General features: G+C 43.3%; 1 pseudogene; it reads right to left on the bottom strand.

The window, feature by feature from the left end:
• Window positions 1-40: 40 nt before the first annotated feature.
• LOC100354490 (28S rRNA (uridine-N(3))-methyltransferase-like) lies at window positions 41-3,364 on the bottom strand (annotated as a pseudogene).
• Between the last annotated feature and the right edge of the window lie 18,151 nt (window positions 3,365-21,515).

The following is a 21,515-nucleotide window of genomic DNA, read 5'->3' as shown; positions in this document are numbered from 1 at the left end:
CCGCTGCTGCCCCGCCACCATCCGGGACCCGACGGGGTCTTCAGCTGGGCTGGGCGCCAGCCTGGGTGAGCCCAGGCTGCAGGACGGCCAGGGAGCTGAGGATGGCTTCCGGGAAGACAAGTGTGGCCATGGCCGGGGCCCCTGTCGAGGACCGGATCCGCCGGGCGGCAGCTGCTTACTCTGAGAGCTGGGCCGGGGCGGTGGCCTGGGGCGCCTTACTGGGGCTGTCCCTCTGCTCCGTCAGCACCCGAGCCCACAGGGCTGCAGGCAGCTCACCGAGGTCCCCCCGCCTGGCAGCGCGGGCCAGCAGGAGCGCCCAGGCTCCCCCGACTCTGGGCTCTGAGCAAGCCTTCGGCGGTGAGTGGCAGCCTGGGGCAAGGGGCTGCAGCCTCCCCATCCATGGGCCCTCCCCCGGCCAGACAGCCCGGCTGGAAGCGGCACGCGTGCGGGCTCACCTCGGTGCAGATTGTGCGGCTGCCCTGGCCAGGGCAGATGTTGACCTACAAGTCAAAGAGGACTCTGGGTTCAGCCACCTCCAGGTTGGGGTCGGCACCCACCGAGGCTTCCAGCCCTTGGAGGTCGCCGAACACCACGAGGGCGTGCTTAGAACCCAGAGGCAGAGGTCACCGGGCAGGCATTCACCCAGTGTCGCGCTCGGCTCCCTGCCCTCATCCCCTCCACCCCCGCAGCCCGGCAGCCCCTACCGGAAGCTGGGCAGCTAGGCAGAGGCCACCTCGGAGCCTTGCTCCGCTGTCCAGATGATCAGGTCGTTCGTAGCAGTCCTGGAAGGGACCTCGGCAAACACAGCACCTGGGGGCAAGGCCGGCTGGGGGGGGGGGGATCCCGCTCCCCGCAAGCCACAGCCTCTTGGCTGTGTGTATGCTGGGGGAAGGGGCAGAGGGCGGGGCTCGGGTGGAGGCAGGAGCCGCACGCCGGCCTCCCGCCCTCTTGGGAAGTCCAGGGCTGGTCAGGAGCCCTGAGAGCAAGGAGTAGAGCCATGAGTAGAGCCCTTTGGCCCCATTCCTAATCCCACAGCAGACACTATGAATCCATCATGATTCTCTCCCCCTGGAGGTCCTGGGTGGTGGTCCGGATGCACGCGCAGGCTGGCAGGACCCCCGTCTTACTGAGGCAAGAGGCCAGGCAGTGTAGCCCCAGTAGAGGCCGGCTTTGGTGCGAGGGTCCTGCCCTGACACCATCTTCCCGCGGTAGGTCTTGCACTCTGGAGGGGAAACGGAGGCTGAGAGCGCCGGGTGGGGGGTCCGGAAGCTGGGAGGAGGGGGGTTGGAGCCCCCGGGGCCAGGAAATCCCAGGTACCTGGGAGCTGCTTCTGGCTCAGCTGCAGGGTCACCTAGAGACCCGGCTCCATGTTCCTATCTTCACCTACTGGGGAGAAACCTGAAGACGTGCATATGCCTCCTGAGACCAGCAGGGGTCGCCACATCTCCAGACGCTTGCTAGGGGAACAGGAAACCCAGGGGCTGTCGAGGGACCCTGGGGTCCAGGTCAACCTAGCACCCTCCCAGGATGAAACGGGCCGGATCTGCTCACAGACCGCTCGTCCGTCAGAGGCAGACACGGGCCTGGCAGAGGAACCCCACTTGGTACCCCGTGTCTGGGCCAGCCACCTCCCCTCGCTGAACCACCGGCTCCTGGCCTGGCGGGAAGTGAGTGCCAGGGAGGGTAGCAGCTGTTGCTACTTCCTTCCCTTCCTCCTCCACCAGGGTCTGGCGGCCCAGCCGGCTGTGAGCCGCTGATTTCTGCTGGGTTCTGAACACCCTCCCCAGACCATGTGAACAGGTGGGGCTTGGTGCCCCAGGACCCCTGGGTGACAGGGAACTGGTTCTGGCAGCATCAGTGGTGAGCCTGAGCACTGGCCCTCGCTGACCTGCTTGCAGCCGGTCCAGCTGCCTGTGTGCCGGGGGCGGGGGGGAGCAGCAGCAGATGGCCCAGCTGCCAGGGCCCCGGCACCCATGTGGGAGACTGGGTGGGGTTCCTGGCCCAGGCCCCACTGACAGGCCCTCCAGGGTGTGACCAGTGGGAGCAAGAGCTGCCTCTGTGCCTTCCCAATGAACAGATCAATCTTTTCTGGCCTCCTCCCCAGAGTCCCCTTTGGGGGAACTCACAGGCAGGATCCGAGCTCTCAGGCCCCCACCATGCGCCCCTGGCCTACCTTCTTCATGCCACAGTTGATGAAGGAGCCGTGGCCTGGCTGGGCAGGCTGGTCCACCACAATGCCATTGCGGAACTTGGCCTCCTCATCCTGCCGCATGTGGTGGGAGCTGTCCAGGGGGTTCAGGAGCTCGGGGGCGGGGGCAGGAGTCAGGCAGTGCCAAAGCACAGGGTGGACGGCGGGGACCCTGGGTCAAGTCTCAGCTGCACTCAGGCCTGGCTTCCCAGTGGGCAAGGGTGACTTCCCATCCAGTGGCTGGGAGCGGCATGGGAAACGGGGGTCAGGTGTACCTGCAAACTGCAGCTCCTGGTGCTTAGGGAAGAATGCCTCTCTCAGGTACCTGGCAAGGAAGGCAGATGGCAAGGAAGGCAGATGGCAGATGTGGGAGACCTGGCTGGAGTCCCAGGCTCCTGGCTTTGGCCTGGCCCAGCCCCTGCTGCTGTCGCCCTCTGGGGAGTGAACCAGGGCACAGAAGAGCTGTCTCCCTCTCTCTTAGCCTAAGGGCTGCCCCCTTAAGAGCGCCTCCTACTGCATCTGACCTCTGCTGTCAGGGCCCCTGCCTGGCCACTCCTGCAGAGCCAGGCAGGATGGTGGGGATGGAGGAAAGCCGCTGCCCCCTCTGGGAACCCCACTCCTCCCTGGGCTGCTGGCCCATGGGGTGGCTGCTCACTTGGCATCCTGGCCCTCCTCATCAAACACCACGACCTCGTCCACGCAGAAGATGGCACAGGCCCTGGCAATCTGGCCAGCCAGGTAGGTGCAGCGCTCAGGCGCCTGGGCATTGTCCAGGATGGAGCCCAACAAGGCCACACTCAGGGTGTAGGGCAGCCCTGGGCAAGAGATGGTGCCCTTGGTCAGCCTGGGGCCAAGGCTCACCCTGCTGCACCCCACCCCGGAGGGCCTAGGGAGAACAGCAAGGGCCTCAGTCTGCCCCTGGGAGAAGTGGACAGAGTGGCCTGCAAGTACCCTCTGGGCGGGGCAGGAAGGCAGTTGGCCCAGCAGTTACACGGCAGTGACCGGGTCAGGTGAAGGTCAGGTGCATCTGCCAGCTCACCCCGGTCCTCTGCCTGCGTGGCTGCTTCCTCCTCCTGGCACTGGGCCACCGCCTTCTGGACGCTGCCACTCCAGCTTCTTCATCGTCTTCAGATCTTTCCACTTCTTTTTCTCCTCTTTCTCTGGATGAGAGGACATCTTGATTCGGGGGAGGGAGGAGGCTCCGTGGGTTGGCCTGGGCTCTGGGGTGACACTGGGTGAGCAGCCAGAGCCTCCCCGGCTGGGGTCTGGTGGGACCCAGTGGGGACACGGCCGCTTCTTTCCCCCAGGGGGTTAAGTTGCTGCATGTGATGCTAGTATCCCAAATGAGTGCTGGTTCAAGTCTTGGCTGTTCCACTTCTGATCCAACTCTCCCACAGAGAACTTGCAGGGGAATAGATAAGCAGGGGTCTGTGGTCAACAGCTCCATTGAAGCTACCATTGCTAGGAGGAATCTGTTTTCTATCACTCTCTCCAGTCTCCTTCTCCTCCTGGGATCACCTGCAGCATAAATTATCCACACACAAATTGCCATCTCAGGATCTCATATCTTTTCTCTAACCCAGGGTCCAATCAAGGAGCACGTGTTCTATTTGAGTATGTTTTTAGCTAAAATATCCTTTTTTCTATACTTTTTGTTTTCTTCATGGAACTGACAATTTTTAATAGCGAGGACTTGTTTTCTTAGAATGTTTCATAATCTCATTGGTTTTATTTTTCTCCTTGTGATTACTTTCGTGTTAAAAAACTACAAAACTTAGTGTTGTATAATTCCCACTTAATTATGGGAGGGATAATTTTCAAGTGTTTGAAGATTCAGCTCTACTTGAACTCTGTATTAGAAGCCACTTCTTTTTGTTTATTCTAGAAGTGGCCATACCCTGGGAGAACTCTGAGGTTTTATAACATGTATTCTTTTTTTACACAGCTTCCTATACATACCTTAGTAGTCTACAAGATTGATAGGCCTAGGGAAATTTCTAATTATGTTGGAATCACATTTGCAGTATTTCAAATGACTTTCAAAATGTTGGTGGTTTTCAACTCACTTGATGAAATTATAAATGAACTCAATATAAGGAGATAGTTTAACAACTCTTCTCCTAAGTACATTAATTGACATGTCATTCATGTATTTATCCTTCACTTAATAATCTGTAAGAGTAAATAAATAAGCTTCACCACAGCTGAGGTCATTTAACCACAGAAAATTAAATAAATATATTTTTATACATACACATGCATAAAAGTACATATATGCCTATAAATACATATCCTCACATAAATTTTTGTGAATTTTGATGCTTATTGAGCATAAAATAATCTTTTTTAAATTATGAAAACTGGTCTGTTATTTCAGTAATTGAGTATTAAATTTTTTTTACATTTTCATCTTAGAACTATAGCCCATTCACAGTCATTTTTTAAATTTGGAAACTTCATTTTCTTGGTTAGTTTCTCCCCTTCAGAGCACACATGCAATTCAAGTTATTGCACCAGGATTTTTTTTAAACATATCATACAGAGAATTGAACCTGAAATCCATGTGGTGAAGAAAATAAACTTACCCTGTATCCTATCTTTTGCAATGACTGGATATCTTATTGATCTCCCATTCTTTGCTCACTTGCATGGCTAACCAAACATTATGCTAACCAAACATTACCTGCATTGGGGATGTTCCTCCACCCCCATCTGTAATAGCACAACAAAACCTGCCACTCAAAATATCTGTACAAGAGCTTATCTATTTCAAGTTGTAAAGGAGAGTGTATAGGGAAACAAAAGAGGGAGAGAATTCTTTTAACAGAAACATTATTTTATTATATTTCCCCATCAAGTATTTTATCCTGTGCTACTTGAACTTTGAAAGGAATACTATTCTTCAGTACTCTCCAAATTTCCATCCTTTCTAATCTATCAGAGATAAATCTGGCTAAACAGAGTTTCATGGTGGTTGCTAATCTATAACATCAGCTGCCCTGATGCCTTAACTTTTCAACGCAGTCCAGCAGTATTTCAGTAGCACAAGATCTTTCAGTCCTTGCAGGTTAGCCATGACCAGCCTCTAAATCCTACACTGCACTGCAATGCCTGTCTTTCACTGTTCTGTGCTGCCTCTGGTCACCCAGCTTCTATCCATTTTCTGGGTTTTGCTCCCATATGCCACTTATATTATGGGTGATGTGTATTGGTGTGCTAATGTATGTGAGACAACCAAGATTGGTTGTCACCAATTTATTGGGAAAGTTTTACTTTGTTAAGGAAGGATGGGGAGAAGGAAAGGGAAGGGAAAGGAAAGACAGGAAGTTTCACTTCACAGAGGAAAGGCTGTCAAGGGCTACACCTAAGGAAACAGCAACAGCTAGCAGGCTCGAAAGGTGCTTATATATTCTGAGCTATGGCTGCATGGACTGGAGCACACAACAGTGGTATCCTGCAGATTTTGTGGTTGCATGGATCACTCAGGATGAAGTTATCTGAGTCAGTAGAGTGAAGCAGGTGTTGTTCTGAGAATAACCAATGAAATGTGAAGAGTTCCTGTAAAAGAGGCCTTAAACAAAAACAAACAGAAAGCCACTTAGTTGAATGTACATTTTATTCTGAGCTGACGAGGGAGAAGTGGGTCTTTTTCCTAAACAGTGGGCTTCTGCCTTTTCAATTTGGAGTCTGTGTCTCCTCCTCCATTTTTCTTACTCTGTTTCTTTATCAAAGGCTTAGACTTCATGTGATTTTTTTAGTTATCACTAAATGGCCTACCAGATTCACAAATCCATTTTCTTGTATGTTTGTGTTTTTTTCTTTTCTTCTGAACCTTCACTCTCTTACCTATGGTAGAAGAAATTCAGAGATGTGGAGCTCCCACCACCCCAAAAATATCCTGAGGAGTGACAGAAAATCATAGCATATACCTATATAATCATTTATAAACATCTCTATGTAACATATATACCAACCATATTTTCAGATACTGTACAATATTCCTAGGATAAAAGAAACAGAAGCACTTAAATTTTAGTTCTACAAAGTCAGGTAATGTGTTGGATTCTACTTTTTAAAAGCAGCTCTATGACATCTGTAAGCCTTAGATTTTCATCACAATGTAGACTAACAAAAAAATTAAACAACTGGTACAAGGACACGAGCCCAATAAGTTACTATGCAAGATCTTCTGACCAGGTCAGAGTGCCCATCAGAAGGTCTTATCTCCAGACTAAAGTAAGTCAAGAGAGATGTTTCTACCACACACTGTTTAAAAGCATGGACTAGTCCTTTCAGGTGTGAGTTCATTTTTTGTGGTTCCTGAAAACATGACTATCAAAACTCACAGTTAATTATATATAGACCATTAGAACTTTAGTGAAAATCATTAATTTATTCAGAATTCGTAGCATCCCATATAAAATGCATAACTATAACAATGTTGGACAAATACTGAATGTTAGTTGGGAAGCATTTACATATTCTGTTTAAGAATATTACTTTTTGAAAGTATGTCACATGTCTACCTGAAGATACCTTGACAGTTTTTCATGTATATTGCTAATTTCCTGGAAATTTTATAATCAGGGACCAGAATCACTGCTTTAGGGAAATAATTGTTTCACAGTCAGCCACATGTGCTTGTGAATGTGCACGTGATATTCTTATCTAACAGAAAGCAATATCCCACACTTTAATCATTCATGCATTCAGTCATTAATACATTCCTTATTATATTTAGCATATATTTGCTAAGTGCTTACTATGTACTAGGCTTTCATTTTGCTGAAAACTTAGAGAAGATTTTTGTATATAGTTCTAGGGATTTTTATCTTTCATATAATATCTTTTTTAAAAGATCTATTTACTAATTCGAAAGAGGTACACAGAGAGAGAAGGAGAGGCAGAGACAGAGAGAAAGAGAGAGACATCTTCCATCCACTGGTTCACTCCCCAATTGGCCATAATGGCTGGAACTGTGCTGATATGAAGCTAGGAGCCAGAAGCTTCTTTCAGGTCTCTCACATGAGGGCAGGGGCCCAAGGACTTGGGCCATCTTCTACTGCTTTCTCAGGCCACAGCAGAGAGCTGGATCAGAAGTGGAGCAACAGGGACTCAAACCCGGATCCCATATGGGATGCCAGCACTGCAGGCAGCAGCTTCACCTGTAATGCCACAGCACCGGCCCCCATATAATGTCTTATACATTTGAGAAGGAGACACAGTTTTCCTGTTTTCAAACTGAAGAATTTACTTCTTCCTTTTGACTGTTCCCTCTTACAGTTTAGGAGGTGGAAAGATCTACAAAGATACATCTACTGTGTATTTTACCTATTTAGGCAGTCAATAAAATTTACTTTGTAGGTCACGGTGACAATGGGGAAGGGTAAGTATAAGAAAAATGAAACGTGAAAACCAGGCAGTCATGCTACCCTGGAAAAGTACTGCTGCACAAGGTATGTATGGCAGTCTGCTTGGAACCTCTGACCTTATCTCACATGACAAAAAGTAGAGCATTTTGAAACTTGAAATGGAGAGATTATATTGGATTGTCATGGCAATACCTAACAGTGTAAATGTACTTATGAAAAAGAAACAAAGAAAAATTTGGTATAGGAGAAGACTCTGTGAAGGCACAGTAGAGAAAGAACTGAAAGATTAACCTGGAATAACAGAGTGAAGTAACTGCAAGCCAGGAAATGCCTGCAGCCACCAGCACGTGGAAAGGGGTAAGCAAGGATTCTCCCCTACAGCCTGCAGGCAACTGGGGACTTGAGTTCTGCCGGCACCTTTATTTGGATCCACTAACACTAATTTCAGATTCCTGAAATCCAGACTTGTAAGAGAATAAATGTGTGGTATTTAAGTGACAAATTTAAGAAAGTTTATTGCAGCAGATTCAGGAAGCTAAAACAGCAGTATAAATGAATCTGTGGTAGATAGATTGCTTTTTAAAATAAGAAACTGAAAAAATATGCTCATAGTTGAATATAAAACATAGTGGTTTGATAACTTTGATAGTTCAAAAATTCTCTGAGCATCACTTTCTTGAACTTTGAAGTGGTGGTAAAGTAGTTTCTTTCTTTCCTCCTAGCCATGATAGAGATTAGATGTGCTCCCTCTTAGAAAATAGAGAACTTTTAATTCCCTACAAATATGCTGTGTTTTAAAATACAATAAGAAAATGTAAAGTATAGCAGAATCAGTAGATGGAGAGATATTTCTCAATGAAGAGATAATTTGTTACAATTCAAAAAAGGAGGGGGACTCACCTCACCACGGAGGTAGGGACATGGGGAAGCACTGAGGTTTGGTGGCAGAGGGAGAGGGATGAGGTGTGAGTAACAGCTTTGTTACAGTTTCTGCAGGAAGGAACCAGTAAGGTAGGAAAGGCAGGTTTGGGAATAGCTAGTTTGAATAATGTCAGTGGACACTGGGGGCATAGAGATTGTCATTGTTGTCTGGTACCTGTCCTTGAGTGATTACGGAAGTAGGATAGTGCCCAAGAGTGGGAGGCTGATACAGTGGATTGTTAGGAAATGTCTGAAATATTGGATAGCTTGTATCTGGCAAATTTGCCCCTGCCAGGGGCAAACCTTCCTGAGAAGGGAAGGAGGGACAAGGGATGCAGATGCATGAGGCAAGGTGATGCAGGTCTATTATTAGGTTGTCCATAACAAGGCTTATTTAGCATATGCATGTAGCATATGCTACATTTTAAAGCACCAAATTTACAGAAGCTAGAAGTTTTCTTATTATAACATACTAAAGATTTGCCAGTGCATTCAAGAAAACTTCAACAAGTTACACATGAATTTAAAACAAAAATTATTTAGCAAAATATAAGCAAATCCAATCCCCTAATACATAAAAAAGATGAACCTTAGGGCCGGCACTGTGGCTCAGCGGGTTAATGTCCTGGCCTGAAGCTCCAGCATCCCATATGGGTACCAGTTCTGTTCCCAGCTGCTCCTCTTCCAATCATGGCCTTGGATAGCAGTAGAAGATGGCCCAAGTGCTTGGGCCCTTGCATCTGCATGAGAGACCTGGGAGAATCTCCAGGCTCCTGGCTTCGGATAGGCACAGCTCCGACCATTGCGACCATCTGGGGAGTGAACCAGTGGATGGAAGACAACTCTTTCAAATAAATAAAATAAATCTTTAAAAAAATAAGAAGAACCTTGACCAAGTGAGTTTTGTTCTAGAAAGAAGAAGTGGGTTAATACTAAAAAGCAATGGTGGGTGCTCCAAAATGGAGGAATAGGGAGGGAGCGCACTGATAGTCCCGGAAAAGATAGTTTAATAAAAGTGGAGATACTGTAGTCTCAGGGAGGAGTTAGAGAAAAAACTTCAGAGGAAACTCTTCCAGAACTAGTAGGACATGCTGGAACTATGTGGAGGCACGGGTGCCCATGGCTCGGGACCCCAGCCACCGAGTCTACTCACCAGTGCTGGAAAGGGAGGTGAGGCAAAATTGCAGTAGCCCAAGACACTGGTGGAAAAGCAGCAGAAAGAGCCTAGAGGGAATGAGGCTTGAATCCCTGTGGGAGAAAGTTCATTAGACTAACTAGAGGAGAGAAAAAAGAATAAAAGGGACGGGTGTGGATACAATTCTCTATCTCCACTCACCTTACAAAAGTGGGGAAAGCAATACAGCAGGCACCATTTTGGACATACATAACAGCTGCACCAGCTCAGGGTTGTGCCCGCCCTTAGCCAAGCAGAAAAACCTGACTCTGGTGGGGAGAAATAATAGGAGCTTAAGACCTAGTGAATGTGTGGAGCTTATGAACTGGGACTGTGAAAAAAACTAAGAGTGTGTGGGAGAACTCACAGAGTGCCTGAGATGTGAGTGCTCTCAGTGGGAGACACCACAAACTCGGTAAGCTTGGCAACCCGGTGGGAGACATTGCAGGGGAATCTGAGCTTACATTCAGGACTGCGCAGATGCTTTATGTGGTCCTTGGGACAGAGCAGACGAATACTATACCCTCTGGGGCTAGCTCTCAGGCACTGTTTGCCTTCAAGGAGAAGAGCTCAGCAGTGTGGAAAACTTCCCTTCTGAATAAGAAAAGAGAGAGAGAAAGAGAGATTTACCATGCCGAACCTGGGTGTGTCACTTTTGACACACCCTGAAACCTGAAGAACTGAACAGAGCTCTCTAGCCACACCCACCACAAGCCTCTAGAGATTCACCAAAAGCAGACAGTCCACATGATCTAGAGTCATGGTATAACAAAAAAAGCCACCACAGCGAGGGAAAAAAAAAGAAATCAAAGAATATCTCCACAATGCCAAACAATAAACGCGGAAACTGAGAAAACAAGAACAAGGAAGACATTATGATGCCCCCAAATGAACATGACACTCCAATACAAGATTATGAAGATGATGAGATGGAAGAAATGCAAGATACATATTTCAAAAATTTATGATAAGAAATTTAGAAGTTCTCAAAAACAAATTCATGAACTACAGAAATCCTTACTGGACAGGATAGAAAATCTCTCTTGTGAAAATGAAATCTTAAGGAGGAATCAAAATGAAATGAGGAATTTAGTAGAACATGAAATTGTGATATTGAAAAGAAATCAAAATGAAATGAAGAATTCAATGGAACAAATGACAAACACATTTTAGAGCCTTAAAAAAAGAATCAGTGAGATAAAAGAGAGAATATTGGACTTAGAAGACAGAGCACAGGAAAGTATACTCTCAAACAAAAGTAAAGAAGAGAAATTAGAAATCTAAAAAATATTGTTGGGAATCTACAGTATACTATTAAAAAACCCAACATTCGGGTTCTAGGAGTTCCTGAAGGCATGGAGAGAGAGAGAAAGGATTAGAGGGCCTTTCTAGTGAGATACTAGCAGAAAACTTCCCAGGTTTGGAGAAGGACAGAGACATCCTAGTACAAGAAGCTCATAGAACCCCTAGTAAACATGACCAAAAGAGATCCTCACCACGACACGTTGTAATTAAACTCTCCACAGTGAAAAATAAAGAAAAGATTCTAAAATGTGCAAGAGAGAAACATCAGATTACTCTCAGAGGATCTCCAATTAGACTCACAGCTGACTTCTCATCAAAAACCCTATGGCGAGACATAGCCCAGGTACTAAGAGAGAAAAACTGCCAGCCCAGAATATTATATCCTGCAAAGCTCTCATTTGTGAATGAAGGTGAAATAAAGACCTTTCATAGCAAACAGAAATTGAAAGAATTTGTCACCACTTGTCCAGCCCTGCAAAAAATGTGTCAATGTGTTACACACAGAAACACAGAAACATGGCCATCAATATGAAAGAAGGTAAAGGAAGAAAACCTCACAGTAAAAGATCACAGGGATTTCAAATCATATATTAGAAAATATCTTTGGGAAAATGGCAGAGCAAAGTTATTACTTATCAGTAGTCATATTGAACGTTAATGGCCTCAACTCTCCAGTTAAAAGACACAGACTGGCTGAATGGATTAAGGAACAATCCAAAACCACCTTAAAAAAATCCAGAAGAAAAATCATATGATTATCTCAATAGATGCAGAGAAAGTATTCGATAAAATACAATACGCTTTCATGATGAAAACTCTAAGCAAATTGGGTATACAAGGAGCATTCCTCAATACAATCAAAGCAATTTATGAAAAACCCACGGCCAGCATCCTATTGAATGGGGAAATGTTGGAGGTATTTCCATTGAGATATGGTACCAGACAGGGATGCCCACTCTCACCACTGCTATTCAATATAGTTCTGGAAGTTTTAACCAGAGCTATTAGGCAAGAAAAAGAAATTAAAGGGATACACATTGGGAAGGAAGAACTTAAACTATCCCTCTTCACAGATGACATGATTCTTTATTTAGGGGATCCAAAGAACTTTACTAAGAGATTATTGGAACTCATAGAAGAGTTTGGCAAAGTAGCAGGATATAAAATCAATGCACAAAAAAACAACAGTCTTTGTGTACACAGGCAATGACATGGCTGGGAAAGAATTGCTGAGATCAATCCCATTCACAATAGCTACAAAAACAATCAAATACCTTGGAATAAACTTAACTAAGGACATGAAAGATCTCTACAATGAGAATTATAAAATCTTAAAGAAAGAAATAGAAAGAGGATACCAAAAAATGGAAAAACCTGCCATGCTCATGGATTGGAAGAATCAATATCATCAAAATGTCCATTCTCCCAAAAGCAATTTATAGATTCAATGCGATACCAATCAAAATACCAAAGACATTCTTCTCAGATCTACAAAAAATGATGCTGAAATTCATATGGAGACACAACAGACATTGAATAGCTAAAGCAATCCTGCACAAGAAAAACAAAGCAGGACACATCACAATACCAGATTTCAGGACATACTACAGGGCAGTTGTAATCAAAACAGCATGGTACTGGTACAGAAACAGATGGATAGACCATTGGAACAGAACAGAAACACCAGAAATCAACCCAAACATCTAGAGCCAACCTATATTTGATCAAGGATCTAAAACCAATTCCTGGAGTAAGGCCAGTCTATTCAATAAATGGTGCTGGGAAAACTGGATTTCCACATGCAGAAGCATGAAGCAAGACCCCTACCTTTTACCTTACACAAAAATCCACTCAACATGGATTAAAGACCTACATGGCCTCAGAATCAGCCTTAAGGCTTTCGGATCTTGCTGAAAAACCCATGAGAGTATTTCAGGCTTGGAAAGCCAAGACACTCTGGAAAAAAAAAATGACGTAAATGAAAGATCTCTGTGAGTGAGATCCCAGTGGAAAGAACAGGTCATCAAAGAAGGAGGTACCTTTCTCTGAAGGGAGGAGAGAACTTCCACTTTGACTATTACCTTGTCTAAATATGATCAGAGTTAGCAACTCATGACAAGAGCCTAGGGTGATTACTGATGCCATAAACAAGAGTGTCAATTTGTTAAGTCAAAACAGGAGTCACTATGCACTTACTCCTCATGTACTATCTCTGTCCTTAATGTGCTGTACATTGTGATTTAATGCTATAGCTAGTACTCCAACAGTATTTTTCACTTTGTGTTTCTGTGTGGGTGCAAACTGAAATCTTTACTTAATATATACTAAATTGATCTTCTGTATATGAAGAGAATTAAAAATGAATCGATGTGAATGGAAGGAGAGAGTGAGGAGGAGAGGGGAGGGTTGCGGGTGGGAGGGAAGTGATGGGGGGAAGCCATTGTAATCCATAAGCTGTACTTTGGAAATTTATATTCACTAAATAAGTTAAAAAAAAGAAATTATGGGACATGTACTCTATAGAATATTATACATCAGTAAAAAAGAATGAAATCCAGCCATGTAATATTTTTAACACAGAATTTTATTCATTATTGAAATTACTTTATTTTTAATTTACATTTTATTTAGTTTTTGTGGAATAAATAGTAAATTTGTAGGAATTTATTTGCTGTATGGAGTGCATTTTTCATATAGGGATGGTTTCAGGATTCCTAGCACCTCATCAATATACAATTATAGGTGCAGCAGTTATTGCTAACAATGGAAGGCTGTATTTAAGGATCAGATGTCACTCTCATCATGAGGTGAAAGAGACGCACATGCATATAATTAACAACAAAAAGAGAATAATAAGTATTCTAACAGAGATCTAGGCCAATCATTACGAATACAGTGAGAGAACAACCTATGAATTTTTACTAAAACTAAATGGCTTGTTGGAGAATGATTATTTTAAATTAAATATGGTTGTGTTCTTTTCTTAATTTTTCATATCATAAACACTTCATTTTGGATGAATTATTACTTCTCATTAATATCTGTAACTGTAAGTTGTAGATTACATGATTTCTTACCTCTTCCAAGGGTAGGGAGTATCTGGTATATGGCCTGTGAAATTACTGGTCTGGCTCTCGTAAGGCAACTACAGACAGAATTTGAAATTCAACAAAGCAATAGCAGGCTAATTTTTAATTTTTAAAGCTTTTTTAAGAATAACTATTTATTTGAAAGTCAGAGTTATGGGGCAGGGGAAGAGAGAAAGATAGAAAGACAGAATTTGATCTCCCAGCCACTGGTTCACTCCCCCACATGACCACAAAGGCCAGGGCTGGGCCAGACCAAAGCCAGGAGCCAGGTGCTTCATCTGAGTTTCCCAAATAGGTGCAGGGGCCCAAGCACATGGCCATCTTTCCTTTTTTCCTTTTTTCCTAAGCCATTAGCAGGGAGCTGGATCAGAAGTGGAGCAGCTGGGACATTAACAGGCATATACATGGATGCCGAAGTTGCAGGCAGTGGCCTTATCTGCTACACCGCAGTGCTGACCTCAGTGGGCTAATTTTTAAGCTGATAATTTTGTATGACCCACAAGTGATGTTATAAATGTCCAAAGAAAAACAGTTCTTAACACCTGCAGGACAGGTAAATTTTTATGTGCCTGGCACTGCTATAGGTGAAATTATTCATATCATTTGCTTTAATCTTCATTATTTTCTTGAGTCAAGCAGTTATCCTTGTTTGACAGAAGAGAAAAATTGAGGCTAAGGAATGTTAATGTATCTCCCCTGGACCCCACAGTCATAATTATGGAACGCCAGGAATCATTATTCACACTGAGGCTTGCCCCATAAGAAAGACCATGTGTTTTTACCATATTCTCAATATGTAATTCTTAAAGAGAATTAGAGCTTCAAAAAGTGAGTTTTGAATATGTAGATCATGTATATATATCACATTTCATATATCATGTTTTAATATGTTAGTGTTCAATAAAGTGATAGATTTTCTGTGCTAATGTGGCAATGCTATGATGTAGGAAGGGACATTTGTACATAATTTCATACTTTCTTTTTGCCAATAGTTTTATTCTCTTCCCATCCTTCCCATTAAATCTTTTCCCAGATTTATTACCTAGGAGAAAAACTTATGCAAGTCCCAATTCTCTTAAATGCTTGTGGCAGCAGTAATGAGAGAAAAATGAACTCCCCTAAAAAGTTACTGGCACAGAATTAGGCACACAGTGATACTGGGCCATGTTGTTCAGTTGTTTTCTCTCTCTCTTTCTTTCTTCCTTCCTTCCTTTCTTTCTTTCTTTCTTTCTTTCTTTCTTTCTTTCTTTCTTTCTTTCTTTCTTTCTTTCTTTCTTTCTTTCTTTCTTTCCTTCCTTCCTTCCTTCCTTCCTTCCTTCCTTCTTTCTTCTTTCCTTTTCTTTCTTTCTTTCTTTCCTTCCTTCCTTCCTTCCTTCCTTCCTTCCTTCCTTCCTTCCTTCCTTCCTTCCTTCTTTGGCAGGCAGAGTTAGACAGAGAGAAAGGTCTTCCTTCCAATGGTTCACTCCCCAAATGGCTGCTACAGCCAGTGCGCTGCACCAATCCGAAGCCAGGAGCCAGGTGCTTCTTCCTGGTCTCCCATGTGGGTGCAGGGCCCAAGCACCTGGGCCATCCTCCACTGCCTTCCTGGGCCACAGCAGAGAGCTGGACTGGAAGAGGAGCAACTGGAAAAGAACCGGCACCCCAACCGGGACGAGAACCCAGAGTGCTGTGCTGCAGGCGGAGGATTAGCCTAGTGAACCGAGGCGCCGGCCGTTCAGTTGTTTGCTTGTGCACGTCTGATCTTCTCCCCTTTGGTAGTGGTCTTTCTCTCTCCCTGCCCCCACTGAGCATGTCACCACTGACCACTGCTAGGTGTAGGGTAAGAGCTTCAAAAATGGGTGCTCCGCTGACAGGGACAAAACCAGGGGCTGAGCTAATCTCACAGTATAATGTCAGCTCCTGAGTAAGTGAGTGTGGTCTGTGTGATTAATGTATTTATATATTCAACTTATATTAGCAATATCTGCCCTGCTATCTTCCCCATGTCTCTCAAGCTTCAGGCATGCATTTGTAGAAAGCATTCTCTAAAGTGTGCTTGTTAACCAAAATAGGCAAGAGGAGGCATGTGCTAGGATAAAGGTGTTAGGGAGTTATTTATCTGAAAATATTTAAACAATGCTTGTGAGTGTTCTGCCTCATGCATACACAGTTTGTAGATAAAAAACAATCAACAGTTTCTTAGTGGCAACAGACAAGATTGAAAAATGACATATTCATGAGGCAATAACTTTATCACACCCACCTGGGCTAGTTTTTGTTGTTATATTTCTTAGAAATGTAACTCACAATGTAGTTAAGAAATGCTATTCAAGGTTATAAATGATGTTTTAGTTCACAGAAATACATTATGCAAAGCACTCAGCAGTGATTCCTATTAATCAAAATAAACCAAGCTGAAAAACATTAGTGCAAGAAATTATCAGCACCTGTTTTTTAGTTACTAGGAAGAGAGACAAAACATTTTTTTGGATGACTTTTCTGTCTTTACAAACCCAGGAGGTGGAAGCGGAGGTAGGGTCAATTAGGATGATTCAGTTTTTCCATGCACACCACCCTAGAAAGGATACTGCTGGTCAGGTCCACTTACGTTTAGCTGTATTATGTCCACAATACCAAACAAGACACTTGAGGCAGTGCTTATAAGCAAGAGAGTTGGTATGAAACTTAGTTGATTCACACACTTTGTGGAGGATTATGAAGCTGTCCAATAATACCATGACCATGTTTGCCTTGTGAAACTTTCAGACCTTACACAGAAATTTGGCCTGTCTCCAAGTAGCCAGTCTTCCTTAATGGAGCACATGTTTTGTTGGCTCACTCCTCTGGGATATTCCTCTATACTATACATTCCACAATGTCTTGAGCTATTTCTTTTGAAACTTTAGCTTTTGGCCTCTAGAGAATTGTGGTTTATGTTGCTAGAAAAAATTGTAGGGAGTTTAATATTCTTGTGGATCCTTTTAGCTCACTTCTTTGTTACCAGGGTTTTGCTAGACCCTCCCTCTGGGTTAATGTGGGGGCTATCCTCGATGCTGTGGTGGCTTCCTGCACAGCTATGTCATCTGTTTTGTGGCTCCTCTGACTGAGCACCTGGTGTAATGGTGGGAGTGGGTGGTAATATTTAAATCTCATGGGTAGCCAATAACTTTTGACAGGGAAAGATTTTCTGAAACTATCACATGGAAAACTAACTCCTTCAGGAAAAACTTGTGATTTATCCTAGTACATGGAAATAGCTTCTTTACTTTTAAGCCTTCATAGTACACTGTGCTACCAGGATCAAAAAACTGTTGACCATTTTTGCATTTTAAGCATTATCAGTTCAATCATTATCTACTGTATGAGTTACTCTTTATATTCAAATTATTTTATTTAATCTTATTTTTTTCAGACAATTTTAAGTCTACGATTCTAAAGTCTTTTTTTCTTTTTTTGTAATGTCTGTCTCCTCTAGTTTCACTTTTAAAATTCAGTAGTGGACCAAGATGGATTCCTGACCCAAAGCCAATAAATGCATTGATAATGGACAAATTCTCTTTCTAGGAATTCTAGACCAGCCAATTGGCAGTGACCAATGGCTCTGTATATAGCCATTAAGAATTCAGGCTAGTGGCTGTGTTGGAACTGTGGCTTAACATTGGTCAAATTCTAACTCAAAATAATTATATGAACCAAAGGGCCTGGTACAATGATTATTAAAAACAATTTAGGCACAAGAAAGTGGGGAACAAAAAGCAACAATAAATATTTCCTCATATTTTCCAATATTTGATAATTTAACATATTTCCCTGTCTCAATATCTCACTGACTTTTCTTCTCTCTAATAACAGTTGTGAGTTTAAGAGGCTAAAATCACTTGGGTAAGAGACTTGAGTTTTCTACATGCAAGAAGCATATGCTCATTCCTAGAAAACTTATTAAGAGGTCTCAGGTAAGCTAGTTTTTCAATATGCTTAGAATGAAACTGGATTTGGGATGGTGGCTGTCAAGGCATTCTAAGGCAATTTTGCTAACCTCATCTATTTGTGTTCAAGAGAAACGCAATGCAACACAAAAAGCCCTGTGAACCCTTTGAAAGAGCAAGGAATAGTTCTTAGGAAAAGCAATACCAGACTAGTTTTAAAGAAGCTCACTTTCATTTAACATCTAGTCATTGATTTGGTGTCTTGTTCGTAAGGGCAGAAGGTAAAATCTAAAGGAGTTCGGAAGGTTTCTATTCCTCAACGAATGTGAGGGTGGCATTTCTGGAGGCTCTGTACTTAGGTATGGTTAGATTAACTGGAGATAATTAAACTGAAGCCAAGTGGGACGCCTCAAAGGACTAATGATCTATTTCATAGGGGAAGGTAATGGCCATCATTTATTGTCTGCCAATATGTGCTGAGAATGGTGTTAGGAAACAACACTATTTCTGTCCCTATCAAAATCCTACAACATAGGTAGTCTTATTTCTATTTATAGAACAGGAAATTAAAGCTTAGAGAGATTTTCTCATTATTTGCTAGTAAATGAAATGAAACCCCAGTGTATTTCATGATGCTTCCATCAATAATATTCAGTGGTTCCCCTTTAGGAGGATGTCTACACTATTTAGATTGGCCTTAGAAGCCCTTAGCCTAAATGAACTCAGATTCTGAATGTGGACCTATCTTATCCTCCTCTGCTATCCTATGCTGTGTTCCCTCCTCTGCCTTCCTCTCCTCCCCTCCTCCCGTCCCCTCCCTCCCCTTCTCCTCCCCCTCCTCCTCTCCCCTCCCTTCTGCTTCTTTCTCCTCACCTTCTCTCACCTCTCTTCTCCTCCCCTTCCCTCCCTTCCCCTCCCCTCTTCTCCTCTCCTCTCCTCCCCTCTTCTCCTCTCCTCCTCTCTTCTCTTCTCCTCTCCTCCCCTCTTCTCTTCTCTCCCCTCCTCTCCTCTCCCCTGCCCTCCACTTCCCTCTCCAATAGGAAACCACTGTGTCCTGACCTGTCACTCTGCTTTTCTCTTTCCTCTTCCCTCCACCAGCCATCGCCACAAGCTTCACCACCATCTTTGTGAAACATTCCTCATGTGCTTCATTCTTTTAAATTTTGTTGTTTTCCAAGTTTACATTTCTTACATGTCTCAACATATGATTGCCAATTGTAATATATATTACATATTTATACTAATATTCTCACATGTTATATATTACATATAATATATATATATATATATATAGTACCACTAGAGTTTATATCTATGGAAGAAAGGAGTCTATCTTAAATACCTTTTCTTATGCATGACTGCATAAAAAGTTTATTCAATGAATAATTTAAGTAAGTAGATTCTCATCAAGTGTGATCATTGGTAATAATAATAATAGATGCATATAATGATAATCCATTATGTGTAGTGGTAATAAGAAGAAGTGGTAATAATAATGATACCATGTTGAGCATTTGTTATACATATGACATCATGTTAGGCACTTTATGTGAATTATTTTTCATTCCATAATATCCTGCTTGGGAGAAAGCAGTTGAAGTATCTGGCCTGTAACCCAGTCTTTCCAAATTACTTGACAAAGCCTCCTGAAGAGAAAGAGAAGGGAAGTGGCCCAGTATACTCTTATGTAACAAAATGGACCTCCAGGTAAATAGATTAATGGTATGTTGTAGGAAGATATTCATAATCTAAGTATGCCTTGAGTGGGTTATCCCTGGTTTGGGATTGCTTATGGTAAACCAAAAAATATGGATTTACGTGGCATGGTTTTCTGATAAATGTGGTATAAAATGCAGACATTTCATAATTTAAACACTCTCTAGTATGTGGAATGATTTTAGAGATTTCATCTGTTTTTCTGGACCAAAGAGCACATGTCCAAAACAGCAAGGAAGAACCCAGTGAACCAGAAAATTCTTTAAACCTCTCCTTGCTCTGCTTGGGCGTCTTAATCATTTTAATCACCTGGAAACTGGGAATGAATTTGCAACTTATATGAGAAAGAGGAATTAAGGAAGAAGGTAAAGGTTGCTTATCAGCTGTCCTTGATGTAAGGAGAGTGCACTGTGTTATCCAGATGTGTTCAATGTAATTAGAACAGTCCTTAAAAGGGCAGTGGAGAGGGCGGAGAGTCAGTGTCAGAGTGTCACGGGAGGAGACGGACTTGACTGTCATGGCTGCTTCAAAGACAGAAAGGGCTGCATGCCAAGGAATGCAGTCAGCTGCTAGAAACTAGAAAGATCAAGAAAACTCCTCCTTGGAGCTTTAGAAGGAGTGAAGCTCTGACCACTCTGATTTTAATCTGATGAGACTCACATCCTACTTCTGATCTCCAGAACTGTAAGATAAATTTGTGTTGTGTTTAGCACCCTAGGTTGTGGCAGTTCATTATACTATATTATAACAGCAATGAAAAACTAATACACAGGATTTATCCTGTGTAGCTCCTTTTGTGAAATAACTTGCTGAAGTTGCCATGACCATGGAGAGCCCCAGCTTTTGTTTAAACCCAGGTTGATTTGATCCAAAGTTGGTTATTCTGCTCTGTTTCGGGAACTCTGCTTTTAGTGGAGGATGCTGAGTTTTCCCTTTGATGGTAGCTAAAGTTTTTAGTTTTCTGTTTTTTCTTTCTTCTGTTACATTCTGATTTGTTTGATTCCTAGTAGGAGAAATAGTTTCCACCTAACTGCCATGCCTAGTGAAAGTTTTCTTTGGGTTTTGGGATGCAGCTTACAATTTGGAAGTAAGGTAACTCTAAATATTAATACAAATTGTTGGAATAGAGCAAGTCTAACTCAGGAGTCATATAAATTAAAAATATTTGCAAATCTTCTCACTAGTCAAAATTTTTAACCTGCCTAACTAAATGAAAGTAGTTTAAGTTATACAAACTTACAAATGGCTTTAGATAGTATCTTGAATGTCAAGAGCAACTTCTGTTTATGAGATTAGATAAAAAGGACTTGGAGTAAAAAAAAACTTCTACCTTTTATATTCAATCATGTACTTGTGTGATCCTTGAATTGCTATCTCTGTAAACTCTAATTTCTGTGGGGAGCAACTCGGACTAGACTAAGTTACTGGAATTAAGACTTATTCTATGCATCTGCTCTCCCACAATATGGCGCTGGGAGAGGAGGAAACAGCTTCTACACAGCTGCCTCCAGTTCAACCAATAAACTGTAGGACCTGCTCCTGATTGGAGGAGAGCAGCGTACTCGGCGTGTGGGTAACAGAGTTGGGATTGGTGGAAGAGGACTATAAAGGAGGAGAGAGACAACATGCACCAGGAACATCTATCTGAAGGAACACCTGAGCAGCCCCCGAGAGAGCCGGCTGGTGGTGTGCTGCTCCCCCGCGGAAGTGGAGAAAGTGGCAGGGGGAACCGCCCTTCCACGGAGGTGGAAGGGTCGGTAGCCAACCCGGGAAGAACCAGCAGCAAACCCGGGGAGGGCCGAGCAGATGAAAGAACAACGCAGGGTCCTGTGTAGTTCCTCCACG

The sequence above is a fragment of the Oryctolagus cuniculus genome, chromosome 7, assembly GCF_051225735.1.
Source record: "Oryctolagus cuniculus isolate XC-2025 breed Fujian yellow rabbit chromosome 7, ASM5122573v1, whole genome shotgun sequence".
Taxonomy (NCBI): Eukaryota; Metazoa; Chordata; class Mammalia; order Lagomorpha; family Leporidae; genus Oryctolagus; species Oryctolagus cuniculus.
The sequence above is the reverse complement of the archived record's forward strand: the minus strand, read 5'-3'. Positions and strand labels throughout refer to the sequence as shown.